Below are 23,248 nucleotides of genomic sequence, written 5' to 3'. Positions count from 1 at the left end.
TGTTTCGGTTTCTCTCTCTCTCTCTCTCTCTCTCTCTCTCTCTCTCTCTCTCTCTTTCCCCCTCCCTGGCTCACACTATCTCTCTCTCAGAAGTAAATAAATGTTAAAAAAAAAAAAATGAGGATATTTTCAATTACTCAATTACTCAATACGCTAGGAAGAAAACAAGGATGGGGCGCCTGGGTGGCTCAGTATGTTGAGCTGCAACTTCAGGTGAGTTCGAGCCCTACATCGGGCTCATTGCTGTCAGCGCAGAGCCCACTTCGGATCTTCTGTCCCCCTCTCTTTCTGCCCCTCCCCTGCTTGCGCTCTCTCCCTTTCTCTCTCAAAAATAAACATTAAAAAAATATGGAAAGGAATGTTTTTGGGGGGGCAGATCAAAGGGAGGAAATCAGTAGCTGAGCATCTTTTCCCATTTTTCTGAGGGAGACTGAGAAACTGAGTAAGTCAGGAGAAATTTTTTAGTATTTTCATGTAACTTAATACTGTAATAAATACAATCCAACATTACTTCCTATTGTTAATTACACATAAGACTAAATTTAAGTAGCATTTAAATCCTTTACTTCAAAAGTAAACAGTGATCTTAAAGCCTTGTAAGTACACAGCAGAAAAATCCGAATATTTATCCAATTATGGCCAATTGATAAACGAAAGTGGCAGAACATAACATACATTTAAAGCAATACTTTTATCTAACAGTCATTGAACATTTGCTACACACCTGGCAGTGCTAAACACTCTTCCATATTATCTCATTTATTTCTCACAATGACACTACAAAGATAGGTACTATCATTATCTCCATTTCATTTTGCAAATCACAAAACTGAGGCTTGAGGAGTGAAACGATTGGCCCATATGGAGAAGAGATTCAAAATCCAAATAAGTTGCCAAAGTGCATGCTCTAACCACTATACACACTGCTTTTATAGAATCGGCATTAAACCTCAGATCCAGAAAAATTCCTTTTTGTGTCCTCACATCTAGCAGGTCATAATTATAAAGTTGATTCAGAAGAGAGAATGAATAAATTCAAATGAATCTGAGTCAGAACACAGTGACTCATGCTATATACCCTGACATCCATGCCTCAACCTACCTATCCATAAAAGGGACTACTCTCACCACAGCTAACCATTACTTGCCTCCTGGAGGGTTGTATTAGTTAATATTTGTAATTTTATTTAATTTTTTTAAATGTTTGTTTATTTTTTGAGAGAGAGCACAAGTGGGAGAAGGGCAGAGACAGAGGGAGACATAGAATCTGAAGCAGGCTCCAGGCTCTGAGCTGTCAGCACAGAGCCCAAAAAGGGGCTGGAACTCAGGAACCTCAACATCATGACCCAAGCCGAATTCAGATGCTTAACAAACTAAGCCACCCAGGCACCCCAATTTCTCCCTTTTTTTTTTTAAATTTAAAGAAGACATACCATAAAACCCAGCAATCACACTCTCAGGCATTTATCCCAGAGAAATGCAAAACTTACACAAAAACTTGTACACAAATGTTCACAGCAGCTCTATTCCTAATAGCCAGGAACTGGAGAAAAATTCAGATGTTCTTCAATGGACAAATGATTAAACAAACTGTGTAACATTCAAAACATGAAATACTACTCAGCAGTTAAAAAGAAAGGAACTATACTGATTGATTCAGGCAACCAAGTTGAATCTCCGGGGAATTAGGCTGAGTGGAAAGGCCAATCTAAAAGGTTACATATGCTCAGGTCATGATGTCACGATCTGTGGGTTTGAGCCCCACTTCGGACTCTGTGCTGGCACCATGGAACCTGCTTGGGATTCTCTCTCTCTGTCCCTACCCTACTCATGCTCATGTTCTCTCTCTCAAAAATAAATGAAGTTAAAAAAAAAAGAACTTTTTATAACTAAATAGCTACATATGGGGGCACCTGGTTGGCTCAGTCAGTGGGACATACAATTACATCCTTTTTAAATTGTAGTTGACCTATGTACATAGAATTCTTGAAATAACAAAGACCAGATTAGTCGGGGGGGGGGGGGGGGGTGCGGATTACAGATAGGGCAAAGGAAGTAGGAGATGGACCGCCTTCTCCTATGGGTATTTCCCCTTGATTCTCTGCAGAAAGCTTTACTGCAACTTTACCCATTGCACTTGCCTGATGATTTATGATTGGGGATGGGTGTGGCTATAAAAGGGCATCAAGGGAGATCCTTGTAGTGATGGAAATGTTCTGTATCTTGTTTCAATGGAAATATCCTGGTTTTGTAAGTTATTAAAATTGGGAGAAACTGGGTAAAGGGTACACTTGATCTCTCTCTCTCACATTATTTCTTAAACCTGCATGTAAATCTACAATTATCTCAAAATAAAAGTTTAACTTAAAAAAAAAAAGGTAACATATGCTCCTCAGTAACAAGTGAAAATTAGTCTGATCAATCGCCCTCCCAAACCCTCCCATTTCCACCCTCCTGAGATAACTATGCAAACTCACTGCTTAGACAAACATGTAGGCATCTTATTAGATGTTTTGTGTATCAAAATGAGATTATATATACTACATATTACCCTGCAACCTACCTACTTCACCTATTATCACTGTATCATAAAGAGCTTAAAAAATCTTTTAAGTGCCAAGCAGGATGGCAGGTATAGAATATTTTCTGACTGGTACAAATCTGACAATGTTTATCATGTTAATATACGGTAGCTGAGACAGCATCGTTTAGTGAGTGAAAAAGAGAGTTCCATACAATACAGAAGCAGTATTGTAAAGAGATCCGCACAAATGCAAGGTCTTCAGCAGCTATTCTAGGATCCCAAATGCCTCCTCCATGGAACTATCCTCGGGGGCCCACAGAGGAAGAAATGCTAAAAGATTTCTTTTCAGCAGAAAAGTGCTAGAGGGGATAATTCTCCCACATACTCAAGGCAAAGCAAACAAACTTCTCTGAAAATATATTACTCCTTCAAGCAGAAGTGCAAAATGCACAGTTGATAATTTTTAAAACATCCATTTTTGTAATAGCTACTACCACTTCTATTGAGTGCTAATGTTTTATATATTCTATCTCTAAAGCTCCCTCCTACCCCAGTCCCATTTTACAGACAAAAACCTGGCTCAGTGTGAAATTGCTCACCCATAGTCAAACAGTGAGTACACGGTAAAGTTGGTGTTCAAAGCTATAAAACTTGTGCTTTTCCTACTTTATCCGGTTTTTCTATATTACCACATACTAACAGAAGAGAGTCAATAAATTTAACACTGTATTTAGTGTTTTTAGTGTATTTAGGCAGAAGCCATTTTCCACATATGTCTGCTGACTTTGATCCAATTTTTTCCCCCATTTAGTATATTTTGGGGACAGTATACTATGTAGCACTATTGTAACAGGGACAGAAAGGTAAACAAAACCTCAAAGAGCTCTCAGTCTGGTAGGGAGTCTGCAACTGTTGTACACTGTAACTATATAGCTACTTTACTGAAATGTGGCAAGTACTACCCACAAGGAAGTACAAAGTGCTATGTGTTTGAAGAATCCAGCTTCCACCCAAAAGCAAATGATAATCTCTCACATTAGCTTCCTTACAATTAATTGCTCTTCATTTCAATTCTGCTCTGATATACAACATCCTTCCATATAAAACACTGCTTTGGTCATACTCAATAAGTACAAATGAAGGCCTGCCAACTCAGGTCAGCATAAAGCTCCTTCTCTAAAAGTAATGATGCAATTTTTTAAAATTTTGGCAATGAAAATGAAGTATCTTTAACCTTTCTGGTCAAACAATGGATGTACGGAATTTAAACTGACGAAGACATCATTTTGAACATAAGATCTTACAAAGTTAAATTCACCTGTCCATCATTACAAGATTCACTAAGGGTAGCTCTAAGACAAAAGCCCAGGTTTCTCAAGTCACTGTATGGGGTTCCTTTTCACTACTGCTTCTTTCTTTTAAGTTCAATGAAAACGAACTTAATGAAGTTCAGGTTTTCTCTTTTCATCAACAATAGATGCATCCATGAATAAGTAATCATGCACAGTTCAAAAACTATCAAAAACAAACATGCTGAACACCATAATGAGGTACATATAGAGGTAAAGGACTGCCTATCCTTGGTATGGAAGAAGTTCTTCAGGTATTTGGGGGGAGGGGGGATGTCAATAGATTCTTAAAAAATTAAAAAAGCCATCAACAACATCATCATCATCTCAGCAACAGCTAGTATTTTAGGGGTATCCACTATGAGCCAGGCAACTTGAAGGTGAAGGTTCTTTCTGATCCTTACAGCCACTCTTGAAAGAGAGGTGTTTGCACATACTAGGTTTATAGAAATATTCCCAAACTCCACAGCCACCCCAGGGGCTAATTCCAACTCCAGAGTGCCTGCTCTTTTCCCACTATCCCACACTCCCTAAGGACAGAATAATTGCACTGCATATGTGGCTGGGACATCAAGTCACTTAAAATTTTGACATAATTTCCCGACTGGCAGTTATGTAATTTAGCCACTTTTCAATCCTCACGTTTTTTAACTAATTTTCTTTCATGATTCCTCAGTGGCCTTCCAGGTTGCTTTCTTTTCTTTAAGAAGCAGAACCCTTTTTCCAGATGAAATCTTATGTGAAAACACTAACATATAAAAGAGATCAAAATGAGCTGCTCTGGTTTAAGCAGAGTGGGAGAATCAAAACTCTTCCTGACTCTCACGCCACCCCATAGGCACCTCCAAAGAACACACTTAACTCTGGGCACCTGGCTGGCTCAGTTAGTAGAGCATGCAACCCTTAGTCTCAGGGTCATAAGACCACAATGGGCATGGAAAGGAGGGGAGGGAGGAAGGGAGGGAAGGAGGGAGGGAGGAAGGAAGGAAGGAAGGAAGGAAGGAGAAAGAAAGAAAGAAAGAAAGAAAGAAAGAAAGAAAGAAAGAAGTGATAGTATATAAAACAAAAAAAGAATAACATTAACTTAAAGACTCCAACTTCTCTATCTCAGGTTTGCCATTCACCATCTGTATAACCTTTGGCAAGAAAATGTTTCACTTTTCCTGTCCTTTATTTATTTCTTTTAAAATTTTTTTGAATGTTTATTTATTTTTGAGAGAGAGAGAGAGAGAGAGAGACAGAGCATGACCAGGGGAGGGGCAGAGAGAGAGGGAGACACAGAATCCGAAACAGGCTCCAGGCTCCGAGCTGTCAGCACAGAGCCCGACGCGGGGCTCGAACCCACGGACCATGAGATCATGACCTGAGCCGAAGTCGGACGCTCAACTGACTGAGCCACCCAGGCGCCCCTCCTGTCCTTTAAAATAGAGATACTACCATCCATTTTATAGAGCTTCATTGGTTTGTTATGAATATTACATGGAGGAACAAATATAAAATTCCCAGTACATGTTAAGTATTCAAAAGTTGGCTCCCCTCTCTTTTATCCTGCAGAGGTAACAGTTGTTGCCAATTCAAGAAAGCTCAATAAGTATATTTGATGATATCTGTAGTAGCAGAGAAGTGAACAAGTAAATGCTCCCACAGCTCAACTGAAATAGACATAATAAATCCTCCATTAAAGCAACCTACCAATGATAATACCCCCTCCCAGCTTAGCTTCCCAGTCAATGACCCATGAACCTCAAAAGGTGTTTTTTAACAATAGACGAGATTCTTTAATGTACACCTTAAAGTGTCAGGTGAATGTGTTAATGTTCTCAGTAATTTAACTTTGGCATTTCCTGAGCTGAGCATTTAAACTGGCAATTTTGGGGCGCCTAGGTGGCTCAGGCAGTTAAGCATCCGACTTCAGCTCAGGTCATGATCTCAAGACTCGTGAGTTCAAGCCACACCTCGGGTTCTGTGCTGACAGCTCAAAGCCTGGAGACTGCTTTGGATTCTATGTCTCCCTCTCTCTCTCTGCCCTTCCCCCACTCAAGCTCTGTCTCTCAAAAAGTAAATGAACATTAAAAAAATAATAGTAGGGGCGCCTGGGTGGCTCAGTCGGTTGAGCAGCCGACTTCGGCTCAGGTCATGATCTCGCGGTCCGTGAATTCGAGCCCCGCATCGGGCTCTGTGCTGACAGCTCGGAGCCTGGAGCCTGTTTCGGATTCTGTGTCTCCCTCTCTCTGACCCTCCCCCGTTCATGCTCTGTCTCTCTCTGTCTCAAAAATAAATAAATGTTAAAAAAAAATAATAGTAAATAAACTGGCAATTTAATACAACATTTAATGAATATTTTTATATTTATGTTCTACAGCATGAACCAATGTTCGCTCATTTGCCCATCTTCTGGGCTTCTATTTTTCCAAGCACTACAAAACAAAAATACATCTGTCATGTGCACCTTCCTTAAGCAATTTTAATCTGGCCCTTCTAAACAGTCATTAAGAATCTATTACCTTAGTCTATTATTGATAATGTGTTCCCATTTCTACATGTGTAACAGGAGACCAAAACAATTTTTACAGGAAAAGATTCTCAGTCCTAATCTAAACCCAGCCAGCAGCTCTCAAATCACACACACTATGGAAGCTGCAGATGTTGGCTTTGATCCCTATGGTTTAGGAAGAATCACAACAATAATACATCACATAGCCATGAAAAGATTCCTTTACGATAAAGAACACATCCCTGAGCGTTGAACATGGGAGCCAAGAAGATTCAGAATGCTAATCTTCCATTTTACTAGGAGACCTTGAGCAATTTACCTAGTCTCCACTGATTATTTCTTCATAAAGAAAATGAAAATATACTCATTACAATGCCAGAGATACTGTTTTGATTAACTACCTGGGGTTTGGTTACCAGGGACCTCAGAAGTCATCTTTCTCATCTCCTTCATTTCTTAACAAGCCCATGCTTGAGTCATCCTACAAAGACAGTTACTGAGTCTTTGAAGAACATATTTCACAACCTTCCTCAGTAATATCCCAGTATCTTGTTGTCAGGAAGTTCTTTCTAATTTGTAATCTATATCCCTTCTGCTGCAATTAAAACACATTCCCTCTTGTCTTCTATGGGAAAAGAACATCTGCTTAATACCACCTGAACAATATCCCTTCAAGAGATTATAAAATATAGGAAGCCCATTTTAAACAGCTTCATGTAAATGCAACATGGCTTTAAATGGGTCATCTTAGACAAAGAACATGATTAAGAGTCTTAAATTCCCAGTTCCATCACTGACTTGCTCTGAAGATGATAGGAAGTTAAAACCATGCAGATGCTGTACCTCAATTACCCCATCAGTAAAATGCAAATGATAAAACCAGTATGTTAGGAGAACTCAGTTCCTCAAAAAACTAAATATAAAGGCAAGAGATTCTCAATCCCAATCTAAGCCCAGCCAACAACTCTCAAATCACTCACTCTGTGGAAGCTGCAGATGTTGGCTTGATCCCTATGGTTTAGGAAGAATCATGACAATAATACATTACCAGATAGCCTTACAATTAATTACACGCCTAGGTAGATACCCAAAACAACCGAAAACAAGGACACGTACATGCATGTTTCCAGCAGCGTTATTTATGATTTCCAAAAGGTGGGAACAGTCCAAATGTTCTTCAATGGGTAAAGGAACAAATTATGATATATACATATACAATAGGTTACATATTGTTATGATTCCTCTTGTATAAGAAATTCAGAATATATCAACCTATAGATACAGAATGCAGACTGCTGATTTCCAGGGGCTGGTGGAAGGAGGGAAATGAAGAGAAACTGTTTTACTTTGGAGTAATCGAAATGTTTTGGAACTAAATAGAGGGTGGTGGTTGCAAAACATTATGAATGTATTAAACACCACTGAACTGTTCACTTTAAAATGGTTAATTCTGGGGCACCTGGCTGGCTCAGTCAGCAGACCATGTGACTCTTGATCTCAGAGTTGTACATTCAAACCCCACATTGGGTTTGCAGAATTACTTAAAAATAAAATTTAAAAAAAAAAATTTTTTTAATGTTTATTTTTGAGAGAAAGAGACAGAGCATGGGTGGGGGAGGGGCAAAGAGAGGGGAAGACACAGAATCTGAAACAGGCTCCAGGCTCTGAGCTGTCAGCACAGAGCCCGACATGGGGCTTTAACTCTGGACCAGTGAGATCATGACCTGAGCCAAAGTCCCAAGCTTAACAGACTGAGCCACCCAGGAACTCCTAAAAATAAAATCTTTTAAGGGACGCCTGGCTGGCCCAGTCAGTATAGCTTGCGACTCTTGATCTCAGGGTCATAAATTCAAGCCCCACATTGGGCATGGAGCCTACTTAAAAAAAAAAAAAAAGTAAATAAATAGCACCTGGGTGGCTCAGTCAGTTAAGTGTCCAATTTTTTTTTTTTAAAGTTTATTTTGAGAGAGACAGAGACAGAGAGTAAGTGAGGGGCAGAGATAAAGGGAAACAGAATCCCAAGCAGGCTCCGCACCATCAGCACAGAACCCGATGAGGGGTTTGAACTCACCAACCACGAGATCAGGACCTGACCTGAAACCAAGAGCTGGACGCTTCACCAACTGAGCCACCTAGGCACCTCTAAGCGTCAGACTCTTATTTTGGTTCAGGTCTTGATCTCACGGTTCATGAGTTCCAGCCCCACATCAGGCTTTACACTGATAGTGCGGAGCCTGCTTGGGATCCTCTCTCTCTGCCCCTCCCTGCTCATGCTCTCTCTCTCTCAAAATAAATAAATAAACACTTTAAAAAATAAATAAATAAACAAGGGGTGCCTGGGTGGCTCAGTGGTTAGGCATCTGACTTCTGCTCAGGTCACGACCTAGTGTTTTGTGAGTTCAAGTCCCACATTGGGCTCTGTGCTGACAGCTCAGAGCCTGGAGCCTGCTTCAGATTCTGTGTCTCCTTCTCTCCCTCTGCCCCTTCCCTGCTTGTGCTCCGTCTCTCTCTCTCAAAAATAAAAAAATATTAAGAAAAAAATTTTAATTAATTAATTAATTAATGGTTAATTTTGCGTTGTATGAATTTCACCTGAATAAAAAAAAAAAAAAGGGAAGGCTAGAAGAATTAGTGGGGACAATATCCATAAAATGCTTAGCCCTTCCCAGAAAAGTCATCATATAAAATTCTAGGTAGACTGGTAGCCAAAACGTTTAATATTATCTCATTATAGCCTATTAGACTCTTAAGCAAAGAATATGTAAATGGGAAACAAAACAGAAACCAAAATAAAGTCTAGAGTCACATTTATATGTACTCTATATGGCAGTAAGAACCAATAAATACGTGACTGAATAAAGAGATAAAGTAGGGGCGCCTGGGTGGCTCAGTCGGTTAAGCGTCCGACTTCAGCTCAGGTCATGATCTCACAGTCTGGGAGTTCAAGCCCCATGTCCGGCTCTGTGCTGACAGCTCAGAGCCTGGAGCCTGCTTCAGATTCTGTGTCTCCCTCTCTCTCTCTCTGCCCCTCCCCTGCTCATGCTCTGTCTCTCTCTGTCTCAAAAATAAATAAACACATTTAAAAAAATTTTTTTTAAAGATAAAGTAAATAACCAAGCACATGAGCAAATTGACTATAGCAACAATGACCACAGGAAAGCAATAAGAAAAAATAAAAGTAAGGAATAAATTTTAAAAGCCAAAATACAAAGACACATTAAGTAGGGAATTGAAAAGAGAAGCTAATGACAGCAAAACTAAAAAGTACATAAACCCTTAAATTCCAAGGCCACATATACAAATCATGAGAATCACTACTCTTTCCATTCTGCAGTTACCCTCATTCCTTGACCTCTTTTCGCCACCCCACCCCCCACCCCCCAGCTTTTTTTAAACCTCTTTCTCCTTTAATCCAACCTCCTGGCAAGACACCAAGGCTAGGCCACCAAGAAGAAAATAAAAAGGTATCATTCCTATCTTCATGGACATTATATTGCTTCTTCTTAAAGTATTACTTCTTCTGGGAAGACAGGCTAATTACCAAAATATACAGACCATCTCCACTTCCTCCCGTCCCACTTTTTAAATCCACTTCAGTGGATTTCTGAGGTTTCCTCAAATTCTTTGGATCTTGACTGGGAACACTCTCCTGCTAGTCTATACACACATTCTCTCTAGGTAATCTTACCATTTTCCTTGACTGTAAATACCACCTCTCTACTAAGAGCATCAGATTTACTGCCAGCACCCCTGCCAGCAGCACTCAAAGGCTCCTTGCTGGATATCTCCACATGTTTTTAACAGAAAGCTCACACTCAGCAGGGCTTAAGTTGAGGTCTTCCTCCTGCTCCCCAACTCTAGTCAAAATCTGCTCCTCCTCAAATGTTTCCATCTCAGAAATGGCAACTTCATCTATCCAGATGCTCATGCCAGAAATCTGAGAATCATACTTGACTTTTCCCTCCTCCCACATATTCAATCCATCATTAAGTCTTGCCTGTCCTAATTCTAAAATATCTATTGGGAAAAAAAAAAAATGTATCTATTCAATTTTTCTACTTCCTCCCATCTCCATTGCCTACAGCCTAGTCCAAGCCATGATATGGTCATCTTTTGCCTGGACCACAAAAAGACATCTTTAACTATCATACTTCCCCCACTTCTCTTTCAAATTTTCCAAATTCCAAAATTTTTCCCACAAATTTCCAAAATTTTCCACAATGTAGCTGGAGCAACCTTTTAAAATCATATATTAGGGTCACAACACTCATACTTAAAACCTTCCAATGCTTCCAGTTATATTTAGGAAAAAAGTCCAAAATCCTTAACACAACCCTGCCTACGTCTCTATCCTCATCCTGTGCCCCTCTCCTTCCTCCCCCACTGCTCACTGTACTCCAACCACACCAACCTTCTTCCAGCTTCTCAAACTGTGCCACGTTCCTTCCTACCTCGAGGCTTTCATACATGCTATTCCCTTTGCCTTTCCCTTTCAGCCTTCTAATCTCTGCTTAAATATCACATCTTCAGGAAACTTTTCCCAAGGCTCCAATATAATTCAGGGTCCCCTACTATAATCTCTTTTTTACTTCTCCATCATAGGACTTGATACACTTTGCAATTACACATTTATTAGCGTATTTTTTGTTTACCATCTCTCTCCCCTATGGACAACAATCTCTAGAAGAGCATGGACAGAGTCTATTTTTGTCACTCTAGTCTTAGTACAGTGGTAGTAGTTTAGAGAGTTTAGAATTATTTAAAGTAGTTCAGAATCAGTATAATTTAGGGCTTAAGAGCAGGAGACTATGGAGCCAGACTGCTTGGATTCAAATCCTGGTGCTGCCAGTAACTAGGCTCTAAGACCTTGGGCAAACTGCTTAACCTCTCTCTGTGCCACAATTTCCACATCTACGAAATGAGGAAAATAAAAGTACCTACACCACAAAACTGTAAGAATGAAAAGAATTAATGACACAAAGCACTTGGTACAGTACCTGGCACAAAGCACTTCAATAAGCACGGTTCTGATCAGCTCTTATTATGGTATTCGTAACACCTACCACAGTGGTAGACAACATTTACTGAATGAATGGATGGATTAATTAATTAAAAAAACAAGACTCCACTATCTTCATTAAATAGGTTTTTTAAATGACAGCACAGGAATTTGACACAGACTTCAGAGAGGAAAACAAAAACGGATAGTTAAGGTAAAGACTGAAGCACCCACAATTTATGATGGCATAAAGGGACAAGAGGAATAAAAAACTAACTCTACTGCATTCCTGTACCACTATATGAAATACAAGTTCACTCTTCCAAAAGTTTACCCAAGTTGATTTGGTAACTTCGACTTTTCCCTAAATATCATTCTCTTCCATGCCTTTAGACAACTTCTTCCAAATCGTTCAAGTACTAATCACAGTTCAAATACATGGTAAAATTCAGATGCTAAAATTTTCTACCTGTTTGGCAAAGAAATGTTTTTCTGTTCCTAAAATAGCTCTGGCCTGTTTTACCATACATATTACAGACTCCTCAAAATTCCGTCATGTCTCTTCTACTTGGAATTCTTTCAGACACTGTTGCTTTCTAGGTTTCTCTCTCCCAGTAAAGACATACCCTCTCACTTTAACTTGAAGCACCCTGAGGGAAAGGAGAAACAAATACACTGCTTGAACTTCCTGTTTCCTGTTTAAGTTTTCTCAGAAGACACTGAACTTCAATCTAAGCATCACTGCTGTTTGTTGTCCTTTTGGGGAACATATAATCTTCAAGGTGTTATAATAATAATATTGAAAACAATAACAGGTGGCATATATAGCACTATCTGCTGTTCTAAATGCTTTACATATATTCTCTCATTCATTTCTCACAATTGTATGGTATTCTACACATGAAGAAAGGCACAGAGACATTAAGTATTTACGTAAGTTGCAGAGTTAGTAAATAGTGGTCCTGAGATTTGGACTCAGACTGCCTGGCTCCAAGAATCAGTGCCACTAGGCTGTTATTCAAGAGTCTGGGAAGACATATTTTTCTATCCTGTTTTCACTGGTCAGCTAGGCTGAAATACTCCAAATCTCTCCCCCAAATCAAACAGGCATATTAATCCTCTGCAACCCAACAAAATTTCAAATATTTCATTATATCATAAGCATATACACCTAAAACAAAACAATGTTAACTCATGGGAAACTACACGTTCTATCCTGGGAAGCAGAAATAAACAAATGATGAAATAATGAAATGTGAAATTTGCCTCAGTTAATTCGACAGACAGACATATGATTCCAATAAGCAGTAGTAAAAAAATGCTACAAAACACCTTTAATATCTTGAAAGAAAGGTACTAAACAAGATTATAAGTACGTATTATCATATACACATACTCAGCAGCAGCAGCCTACATTTTCCCTCTCTCAATTTCACTACAATCCTTCTAAATCTTTCCCCTTATATAAGGCTAAGTACTTCAGCTTAGTCTCTGCTACAAATAAATCTGAAGTCATGTATCCAGTGTTTAAATTCACTGAACTCAAATTCCAAAGAATAATTATTTTAGAAAAAATTAACAAATGAAAACTAATTAAATTCAGGTCACATTAGAAGTAAAAATTAAACTCATTAGCCAAGCATGCTGGACATTTCTAAGTCATAGTGATCCTTTATTATCCCATATCCAGTGTCACCAAACACTAAGTAACAAATATTACATAGAGCAATTTTATCTTCTTTTTTTTAATTTGTTTATTTTGAGAGAGAGAGAGAGAGAGAGAGAGAGAGACAGAGGCATGAGAGTATGCATGTGGAGGAAGGGCAAAAAGAGAGGGAGAGAGAGAGAATCCCAAGCAGGCTCTGCACTGTCAGTGCAGCCCGGTGAAGGGCTCGAACTCACAAAGTGTGAGATCGTGACCTGAGCTGAAATCAAACACTTAACAGACTGAGCCACTCAGGCACCCCACATGTAGCAATTTTAAATGAAGACTTCCACTGTGATGGCAGAAAGAGAACCTTAATTTACTGAATCATGATATGTTGTGATTGCAACTTTTTAACGGGATTAAAGATGCCATGACTGAAGACTCCAATCTCCCCAAGAACACCCAGTGCCCTCCTCACTTCTTCATCTTGCTGTCAGCCCTTGTTTCTTTCAGAGCACAGCCTAAATTTCAATATCCATCAGATTCCTGGTCAACTCTGCTCCCCACTGGAATAAACTCCATAAGAGTAAGAATATTCATGTCTACTTTTGTATCCCAGCATCTAATGAGCATTCAATAAATATTTGCTAGATGAACAAAAGTCTGAAAAGGAAAGGGTTGAAACACAGAGTCAACAATCAAGAAATAGTTCCAGGGCACCTGGGTGGCTCAGGCAGTTAAGCATCAACTCTTGATTTCGGTTTAGGGCATGATCTCACAGTTCATGAGATAGAGCCCCATGTGGGGCTCTGTGCTGACAGGGCAGAAACTGGAATTCTCTCTCTCCCTCTCTCTCTGCCCCTCCCCTGCTCTCACACATGCATGCATGCACTCAACAGTTCTTGCCCACACACACTGTCTCTCTCAAAATAAATATACTTAAAAAAAAAAAAAAAAAAAGAATAGGGGAGACTGGACGGCTCCATTGGTTAAGCATCAGAATCTTGATTTCAGCTCAGGTCATGATCTCATGGTTCGTGAGATCAAGCCCCACATGGGGTTCTGTGCGGACAGCATGGAGCCTGCTTGGGATTCTCTCTTCTCTCTCTCTCTCTCTCTCTCTCTCTCTCTCTCTGCCCCTCCCCCACTCACACGGCTGCTCTCTGTCTCTCAAAATAAATAAACAAACTTGGAGTACCTGGGTGGCTCAGTTGGTTGAGCGTCCGACTCTTGATTTGGGCTCTGGTCATGATCTCATGGTTTGTAAGATCAAACCTCCTTTGTGCTCTGCACTGATGGTGTGGAGCCTGCTTGGGGTTTTCTCTCCCTCCCTCTCTCTCTGCCTCTCCCCCATGCTCTCTCCCTCTCTCTCAAGGTAAATAAACAAACAAACTTAAAAAAAAAAAAAAAAAGAAGAAGAAGAAGAAGAAGAAGAGGGGCACCCGGGTGGCTCAGTTGGTTAAGCATCCAACTCTTGATCTCAGCTCAGGTCATGATATCATGGTTCGTGAGTTTAAGCCCTGCATCGGGCTCTGTGCTGAAGCCCTGAAGCCTGCTTAGGATTCTGTTTCCCTCTCTTTCTGTCCCTCCCCTGTTTGCTCTCTATCACTCTCAAAATAAATTAAAAAAAAAAAAAAGAAAGAAAAAAAGAAAAGAAATAGTTCCAAAAGGTCTGATAGGAATACATTGTACCTTAGGAAACAACACAGCACAAGAACAATACTCAACAAAGAAAGGAAAAAGTTTAGGTGGAGAAGTGGAGATTATCAACCCTAAGAAAAGACAGAGAACAAAATGGAAAAGATACTACATTAATCTATAGACACACAGGCAGGACTAACTGGAAGAGGGGGGGTAAATATTCTCAGCCTCACCCCATCTACACATACAGCACTTAAAACTTCTCTTTCACTGGCACTTCCAGGCATTCACTCCTTTCCACACACATATTAGTTAAGCTCCTCCAATGCTGGTTTAATGTTTGTCACCTCTATCCTCCATGACTGTCAGGCATAATGTTGCCTTGAAAGAAACAAGTTGTCCAAGAACTTAGATGACTGCTCGCCATTGCTGTAAGATAGCATAGCAGTTAATATCTAAAGCGCACTTTATCTTTTTAAAGCAGTTTCACATACTTTTTTCTCAATAGAAATATTATGATAAAAGTATTATCTTTCCCATTCTCTAAACACAGGTTCATAAAAGTATTCAAAGCCTTGTTTTTAAATCCCAACTCTGCTACATGCTTGCTGTGTGATCTTGGTCAAATTATGTACTCTGAGTTCAGTATCCACTGGGAAAATAATATCTACCTTAAAGGACTGTTGTATTAAATGAGATGATGCCTGTGAAGAACATGACATAGTAAATGCCCAGTAAAGGGGAGCAACCTTCCCTACAGTCTCCTTAAATAATTTGTAAAGGATTTCTCAGCTATGAAGTGTATAAGCCTAGGACTTAAATCCAGGTCTCCTGATTCCTTAATCTGTTTTCTTCACACTACATCATTTTGGCAGACTGCCACATACTACTGGGCACATAAATACATTCTGACAATTACTGATCACAAAATTTTTATCTATCAGTAACTAATTTTAGCTTTGCAAAAAGGGGGAAAGATAGATCTAATTAACTTTGGGGTGGGGGGAGAAGGGGCTTGAAAATATAAAGTATAAATCACCCCCAAGCCACAGGACAAGTTGTACCATAGTACTTCTGTACAAACAGAAATTATGACAAGAAACAGAAAGTTCTCTCTGGGTTTATGAGGAACAATTGGAGAAGGAAACAAGAATGACTATGATTAAAGGAACTTAAGGAGTTTTGAGGGCCGGGGGGGGGGTTGTTTATTTTGTTCTGTTTGTTGGTTTGGGGTTTTTTTTGGTAAACCAAACCACTGGGCAAAAAGATCTGCATCCCATTCCAAAATAACTCTATCAAGGCTGAGACGTATCTTTAAAAAAAGAGACTTCAGTGTACTAACAACAAAACTTTTTCTCAAACTGCTTTCATAGCAGGATAAATGGGAATAGTGAGATACGTTGTCAACATTCATGAAGATCCTTGAAGATCATAAATGTATGGACTCAGTATTAATAAGAAGCAGAAAGAAGCATGATCAAAAGAACAAAAGTTTTGGCACACCTGGCTTGCTTAGCCGGAAGAGCACGCAATTCTTGATCTCAGGACTGTGAGTTCAAGCCCCACACTCGATGTGGAGCTTACTTACAAAAAGAGAAGAGAAAGAAAAAGAATAAAAGTTTCATAAGCTTCCTAACATGTATTGAAAATAATTTGAAAATTATACAATATAAAACCAAATTATTACAGTTAATAAAAATAACCAGTAGTTTTCAAGTGATACATATAATTAATCTTTTCCAAGGTAGAATATAACTCCTTCCAGGACAAGCTATAGAAGATATTCAAAGAAGTTCACATCTTTAATAATCCTCAAGAACTTTCTCACGAAAAGAGAAGATAGAACAATTAAGTCACATCCTGAACCCATAAATTTCTGAAAGGAAATGCCAGAAGAGAGCCTGATCTGACACTGACAGAACAGCGCAAGATTTAACCAAGAAAGGTAAACTGTGGAGTGAATTTCTATCACAAAGCAGGGTAGAAGCCAATAAGCTCTATCCCTATGACCTCACCACCAGCACCACAACCAAATTTCTTGTCTTCGTCAATTCAACTTAAACCTCTGCTAATTATTTCCTATAGAAACGTAACAAAATGTTGCTAACATTTTTTGTGACACTCCTAGCAAACTCCATCTTTATTTATTTAGCATTCGTTAGGAGTCACTGAGATACTACATTAACTACAAATTCTATGCAGAATCAATTCCCAGGAGATAACGTCGCTTCCTTCACTAAATGCTCTCCTCTGATAAACGTTCTCTTCTACCGTAAAAACTTTTTCAGAGAGCACACATTCTTAGCCTAACTTCCCAATCTAGGTTCACCAGTCTGGTGGCTCTTCTTTAATCCCTTTCTGGAAGTTCTGAGGTCCTGATAACTAGGAAATCACTGATGACCAAGGACCCCACGCTTAGATATTGCTGACCTCAAAATCAAAAACATTAGAGGAACAATAACCTTTCCACAACTCATATTAGAATTCTAAAATTGTTAAAAACAAAACAAAACACATACTTGTATAGTTTCCACCCAAGGACTAGAAATTTAATCTGTTCTCTCTTTAAAACCACTGTCCTACTGATTTTACATACTATGGAAATACTTATTCAACCTAAAACCACCTCTAGCCTGAATATTTTTTTTCGACAAAGAAGCTACACAAATTAGGATCGTGACACTGAATCCAATGAAAATAAAATGAGTAAGAACGCTTAGTCCCCAAAGTTTCTAAGTTGAGAGAGAAAAGAAAAACATAATGGAGATGCCAGAATTTTAACTTTAAATTTAAATATCTCAATATTTGAATGAATCCTACACAATGGCTGTTTAGTATACGCACAACTAAACCACTAATCGAATATGATAAAATTGTTCTGAAAACGACTCCTTGGGTTTCCTTTGGATTCTTCCTAGAAAGCAAACTCTTCAGGACAAATATCTGATTTGAAAATCTTCACCAATCCTCCATGCTTGGACATTAACCACTTAACAACATAGTTGGAAGATTTCCATTGAGAACAAGCTGGGGGGGGGGGGGGGGGGGAAGAAATAAGTATCAACCAGAAAGCAAACTGGTCAGCAAACAAAATTTTCTATCCAAGAAACAGAATTGCCATTGCTTTTCTCACTAAAATGATACAGACTTTGACAAACAAAACCAGCATGGTCCCTTTACTTCTGAAGTCACCAGTGACAGAATCTGTATTCCCGGGTAGGAGAGATCACAAACGACATATCGCTGTGTACATAAAGTGACTGGTAAATAGAGAGGGAGGGGGAAAAAAAAACCCGAACCTGCAAATGACCAAAAAACGACTCATGGTACGTTTAAAGACCTATTTGGGACGTGGGGAAAAGTCAAGTCCCAGAACGCTGCCTCAGTTTCCCTATCCCCAAAACGCAAGAACATGACACTTCGCTCAGAGCAGCCAGGGGGCCGTGTTCCACTTGTTTCCACCTACTCGAGGGTCCCTTCAAAGGTCGGACTCCGAGGAGGTCCCCAGCGCAATTGAGTCATGACACCCGGGGCCTTGGGGGTGGGGAGGCGGGAGGGGAGACCGAGGAGGGGCAAGCGCGCAAAGCTCTATCCGTTCCTGGAAGGCGATTTCCCCCCACACTGAGGGTGCCAACACCCGCCCTAGACCCAACATCCCCTCCCTACCTAACCGCGTAAAGCAGCCCCAGCATCTCTCCCTCCTTCCGGCCTCTCCCTCAGTGCCCTGCCGCCTCTCCGACCGCGCCCCCGAACGCCGCCGGGTAGCTCCTCCTCCGGCCGTGTCTCCGCGGCCAAGCCGCCCGCCCACCCGCCGGCGCCAAGGTCTTCCCAACCCGCCAGCGGAAGGATGCCGGGCCGGGCCTCCCAGGCTCCTCCCGGGCCTACCTGCAAGGCGGGCGGAGGCTCCGTCTGCAGCCCAGCGACGGGACCCAACCACCGACAAGAAGAAGAGGCAGGAAGGAAGCAAGGGGTCCGCTCTACCGACCAGCGGAAGAAAGCAGCCTGAGCGCGGGGCCTCGCGGATAAGTCAGCCTTCGACCCGGCGCCGCCGCCGCTCAGGAGACATCAAGCAAGAAGACGGCGCAAAAGATCACCGAATGCACGAACGGCCCAGACATCATAGGATGAGCGCCCAGCCAATCGTTCAAGGAGATGCAGTCGAGCGCCGAAAAACTGCTCCGCTCCAACCCTAGGTCCGACTCCTGGCCAAGGCATGAATAAACAAACCCAGATCATAAGCGGCGGAGTAAAGTAGCCGGTGCTTCTGCCATTTTCTGTGTTGCTTGCCAGCGAAGTTGTTTAGAGCACCGGAGTTTTTCTTGAGTGTTGGAGATCAAGGCATAGCACAATAACACTTACCAGTTCAGCAACTAAGTTATGGACTCCCAACATTATCCCAACTGAGCAAGTGTGACTCTTAGTTCCCTCACGGACAGTGAGGTACATAAAAATAAACATACATGTACATGACAGAGGCACAGAGAGACAATGAGAGAGAATCCAGACTGAGAAACAAAGTGAGTCAACGCTGTTTAAGTTCCACTTTAGGTCCCATAAAACACAGCAAAAAGAAGTTGGAAAAATTCAGGGGTTTGTAGGCTGAACTTAAGGCAGGAAAAAAAAATACACGTATGCTTTTTAAAATTTTCTTTCAAAGGCCTGGAGCCACGGGTGTGCTTCTTACGTGATGATCAAAATTTTCCTTGGGTTCAGAACCTGCAAAAGTTGAAATTTTCATCATCACAGCAATAGTCCCTTTCTGAAGTCTTGTAGTAGACAAATTAATATTCTCAGCACAAGTGTGAATTAATATGTACATCCTAGGTACAATTCAATAAATCACATAGATCACTCCAAATATGGATTACCAAGTGTGAGCAATCATACAGCTACCCTAAGTCCCCCCTAAGGGGAGAGTAAGGTCATAAAAAAGAAATGATAGTCCAAGCCCTTAAAGAGCTTATAATCTAATCAAAGTGAAAGGTCACATCCTTACAACATTACCTTTATTTATAATTTATTATAATTTTTAAAAATCTCCTTTAAGTCCATGACAATATTCAAGGGACAACTCACATATATAATGCAGGATAGAATCAGCATCCATAATATGAGGATGAAACACCGGGCTTTTGTTGCCTACTACTGTTTTAGGGGACTTAAAAATGAGGAGACATAGCAACATTTATGAAAGTCTTAAAAAAGAAAGAATTTAATAATCCACTTCGAAAACACAAAGTTTTGGGGTGCCTGGGTGGCTCAGTTGGTTGAGCATCTGACTCTTGACTTGGGTTCAGGTCATGATCTCGTGGTTTGTGGGTTCAAGCCCCTCATCAGGCTCTGTGCTGATAGTGTGGAGTTTGTGTGAGATTGTCTCTCTCCCTCTCTTTCTATCCTTCCCACACTCTCTCTCTCTCTCTCTCTCAAAATAAATAAACTTAAAAAAAAAAAAACCACCAAGTTTTAATTTGTTCATGTTCCCATGCAGTCCTAAGAAATAGCCTGCATAATGTTTTAAAGTTTAAGCAGAGATACAAGTGTTATTGTTTCGCATTGTATCATTTCCCTATTAAATCTTTAATAGTTGTTATTTTTAACAATTGCACAATATTCCATTGAGAGGATATACTGACCTTGCTCCCCATTGTTGGATGTGTATGTTGCCTCCAAACATTTTCTGTGTAATAGGTATTGCTGCTCTTGGAAAGAGATAATTGTAACCTTTTTATTTACAATTAGGACCTATTGCACCTAAACAAAAAGAGTGAGGAAGCAAAGTAGAAGTGTATTTCTCCATCATGTAAAAGAAATCCAGAGATACACAGCCTAGGGTAAGGTGTGCCTATTTGGTATCAGGGACCAGGCTTCCATCTTGTTCCTTTGACATCTTCAATAAGTGGCTTTTATCCCAGGTCCAAGGCAGCTGTTCAAATTCTAGCCATCATGTCTACATTCCAACTAGCAGGAAGCTGAAAGAGGAAAGGCATGTCTCCTGCCATAAGGACATATCTTGAAAATAGCACAGGACATTTCCACTTATATTCCACTGGCCAGAATTTAGTCACATAGCCACACCTAATTGGGAATTAGTCTTTATCCTGGGCAGTTCTCAAAGTCAGGAGCAAAAGGATACTAAGTGTCAACTAAATAAGCAGTCTCTGCCACATTCCTGAAGCCAGATGAGGAGCAACAAATAGACTTTCCTTTGCTGTCATCCAGGACTGAGATTCTATTCCCAGAATACATGTTTTAGAGAAGCTTTCTTCTTAGAAAGGCTTGTGGGGCATAAGCATCTAAAGCTATAGCCCTCATTCAAATTTGACCCAAATAACAACATTATTTTGAAACCTTGATTTCAGTGAGAAAAACTAAAGAAACGAATTTCAAGGCTACAAGAAGTTTTCAGTCTTCAAAAATGGGAGACTTTTATTTTGGGAAAAACACCTGAAGGGTATGCAAATATAAATCTAAAACCATCACCTGAAAATGGAGCTATTTTATAAGTTGAGGCTAAACTGCTCTGTGAAACCATGAAAAAGAGGATTTATTCTGCAGGCAGAGTTGCATCTCTATAGATAAATTTCTCTAGAGAACTGTTTCTTTTCAAGTGTGGATTTAGGATTCAGTGTGACGGTAAACTACGGCTGGCTCTTATGCAAAAGTCAAGTGGGACAGAAGAGTAGATCACAAGAGATCAAGAGTTGAAATTCTCAAACCTATAGGAATGTCCTCACATTGAGGGAGACTTAAACCAAGTGGGAAGAGTAAAGATCATACTGGGATGTATCACTGATACTTACATATCAGTGTTAAGACTTAATAATTCATTATTATGTTGGTTATTGCTTATTGTATTATGATTGGATTCTCCTGGGGGAGCCACCCCGTTGAAGGTAAGATAACGCTTCTCCTGAAGTAGGGTGACCATCTGTCCCAATGAGCTGAGGATTAAGGGGTTTCCCAGTACAGGGAACTTTCAATGCTAACACTGCAATTGCAATTGCTCTGGGCAAACCAGGACAGTTGGTTACCCTAAGAATGGACATAGCCACTGTCAACCACTTATAAGGATTGTAAATCCATGTCAATCACACGTAAGGAACTTGTAAAGACTAAGCCAGGAAAAGAGGATTGGCACTTGTAGACATGGAGGATTTGCCTGGGATGAAGGGTGAAAGGAGGGAAAAGGAGAGAAGGGAAGGAAACTTCCTTGTATTGGCTCTGGGCTCTAAGAAACATCTACTACACTCTGCATAATAGAAATCAGGCCTGAACCTAGGATGAAAGAACCCTGTAGCAGTACCATGAGTCATCTTATTAGGAATTCCAGGAAGAGGAATTGGGACTTGAGCAGCCAAATGACAAGCCAGTTGTAGTTGCAATTCTGTTCTGTTCTTTTGTAGCCTGGTCTTATGGCACTCTGGGGTAATGTACACACTTTGGGCTGGATGGTAAAGGTAGAAGCAGGGTAATGATATAGGAGCAGCCCAGTGAAGGAGAGAGATCCCGGAACAGCGGGTAAATCATTCACAGTAGAATTATAGGAGATGTTTCCTTCTTCGGAATTATTTATACAGGATAAGCTTTCAGTGGCACAATTTATCAATAGATTGAATCATATGAACATGTTAAGACTCTAGAATGGCAAATCAGCCCTTTCATAAACATGTTTATGATATATATGTAAGGGTTAAAGTCTCAACAGAATGATAGATCCTTACTGTTTTGTTGGACACACATAGAGATTGCTTTCAATTGGACTGTTTTTCTTTCTTTTTTTTTTTTTTTTAATGTTTTCATGTTTATTATTTAGAGAGAGAGAGTGTGCAACTGTGCAAGTTGGGGAGGGGCAGAGAGAGAGGGAGAGCAAGAACCCCAAGCAGGCTCCAGGCTCCATGCTGTTAGCGTGGAGTCTGACGTGGGGCTTGATCCTACAAACAGTGAGATCATGACCTGAGCCAAAATCAGCATTTAGATGCTTACCCGACTGAGGCACCCAGGAGCCCCTGGATCTTTTTTCTTTTGAAATGTACTAGCTTCTGATTTCGAGGTTTATTTTCCTTGCTCCTTTCTAGTATCAGAGATCTCATCACTCTCATTTGATTATCACAAAGGGGGTTTAAAGTGTAGTCATGAAAACAATAAAAACTCCTGTGAATTTTATGTGTTAGGGAACTGGAGTGTTCCCAGCATTCAGCTAGTATTTTCCTTTCCTTCTTGCATTGACATTCTCATGATCAACCAACTCTCACTTAACTCTGTTATCTTATTCTCACAATTTCGTAAAATCTGGGTGGGATCTACAGAGCAATATGGGCCCTGAAGACATGTTATGCGTACACACAATGATTAAGTATCCTTGATTTCTTTCTTTTTTTTTTTTTTTCCTAACTTGCCTTCCATTGTCAGGGACAGCAACTGCTAAGCTCAGTCCGAGAGCTGTTTTATCATTTCAGGTTGGGATACAATCACAGTGTCTGTTATCTGTCTAGCTTCTATTTTACCCCTCCCGCCTCTTATATGTCTTTACTATATGACCCCATTAGTCTCAACTTAGATTAACTTGCTAGATATCCTTTACAGTCCAAGGGTC

At 40.2% G+C, this 23,248-nt stretch overlaps 1 protein-coding gene across 8 annotated transcripts in view; it reads right to left on the bottom strand.

Annotated features, from left to right (window-relative positions):
- The window catches only part of AMBRA1 (autophagy and beclin 1 regulator 1), a 178,546-nt gene extending 159,808 nt beyond the window's left edge, over positions 1-18,738 (bottom strand). For 6 of the 8 annotated variants that reach the window (XM_060606511.3, XM_060606515.3, XM_060606517.3 and 3 more), the window contains exon 1: positions 18,541-18,738. The gene's annotated coding sequence lies outside the window, so the exon portion shown is untranslated. Of the gene's footprint in view, positions 1-18,321; positions 18,488-18,540 lie in introns of those variants that run through there. The other 2 variants (XM_060606513.3, XM_060606514.3) reach the window with 1 other exon arrangement.
- Between the last annotated feature and the right edge of the window lie 4,510 nt (positions 18,739-23,248).

The sequence above is a fragment of the Panthera onca genome, chromosome D1 (assembly GCF_046562875.1).
Source record: "Panthera onca isolate mPanOnc1 chromosome D1, mPanOnc1 haplotype 2, whole genome shotgun sequence".
In the NCBI taxonomy this organism is placed as follows: domain Eukaryota; kingdom Metazoa; phylum Chordata; class Mammalia; order Carnivora; family Felidae; genus Panthera; species Panthera onca.
Note: the sequence above shows the minus strand (reverse complement) of the source record. Positions and strands in the feature narration are given on the sequence as shown.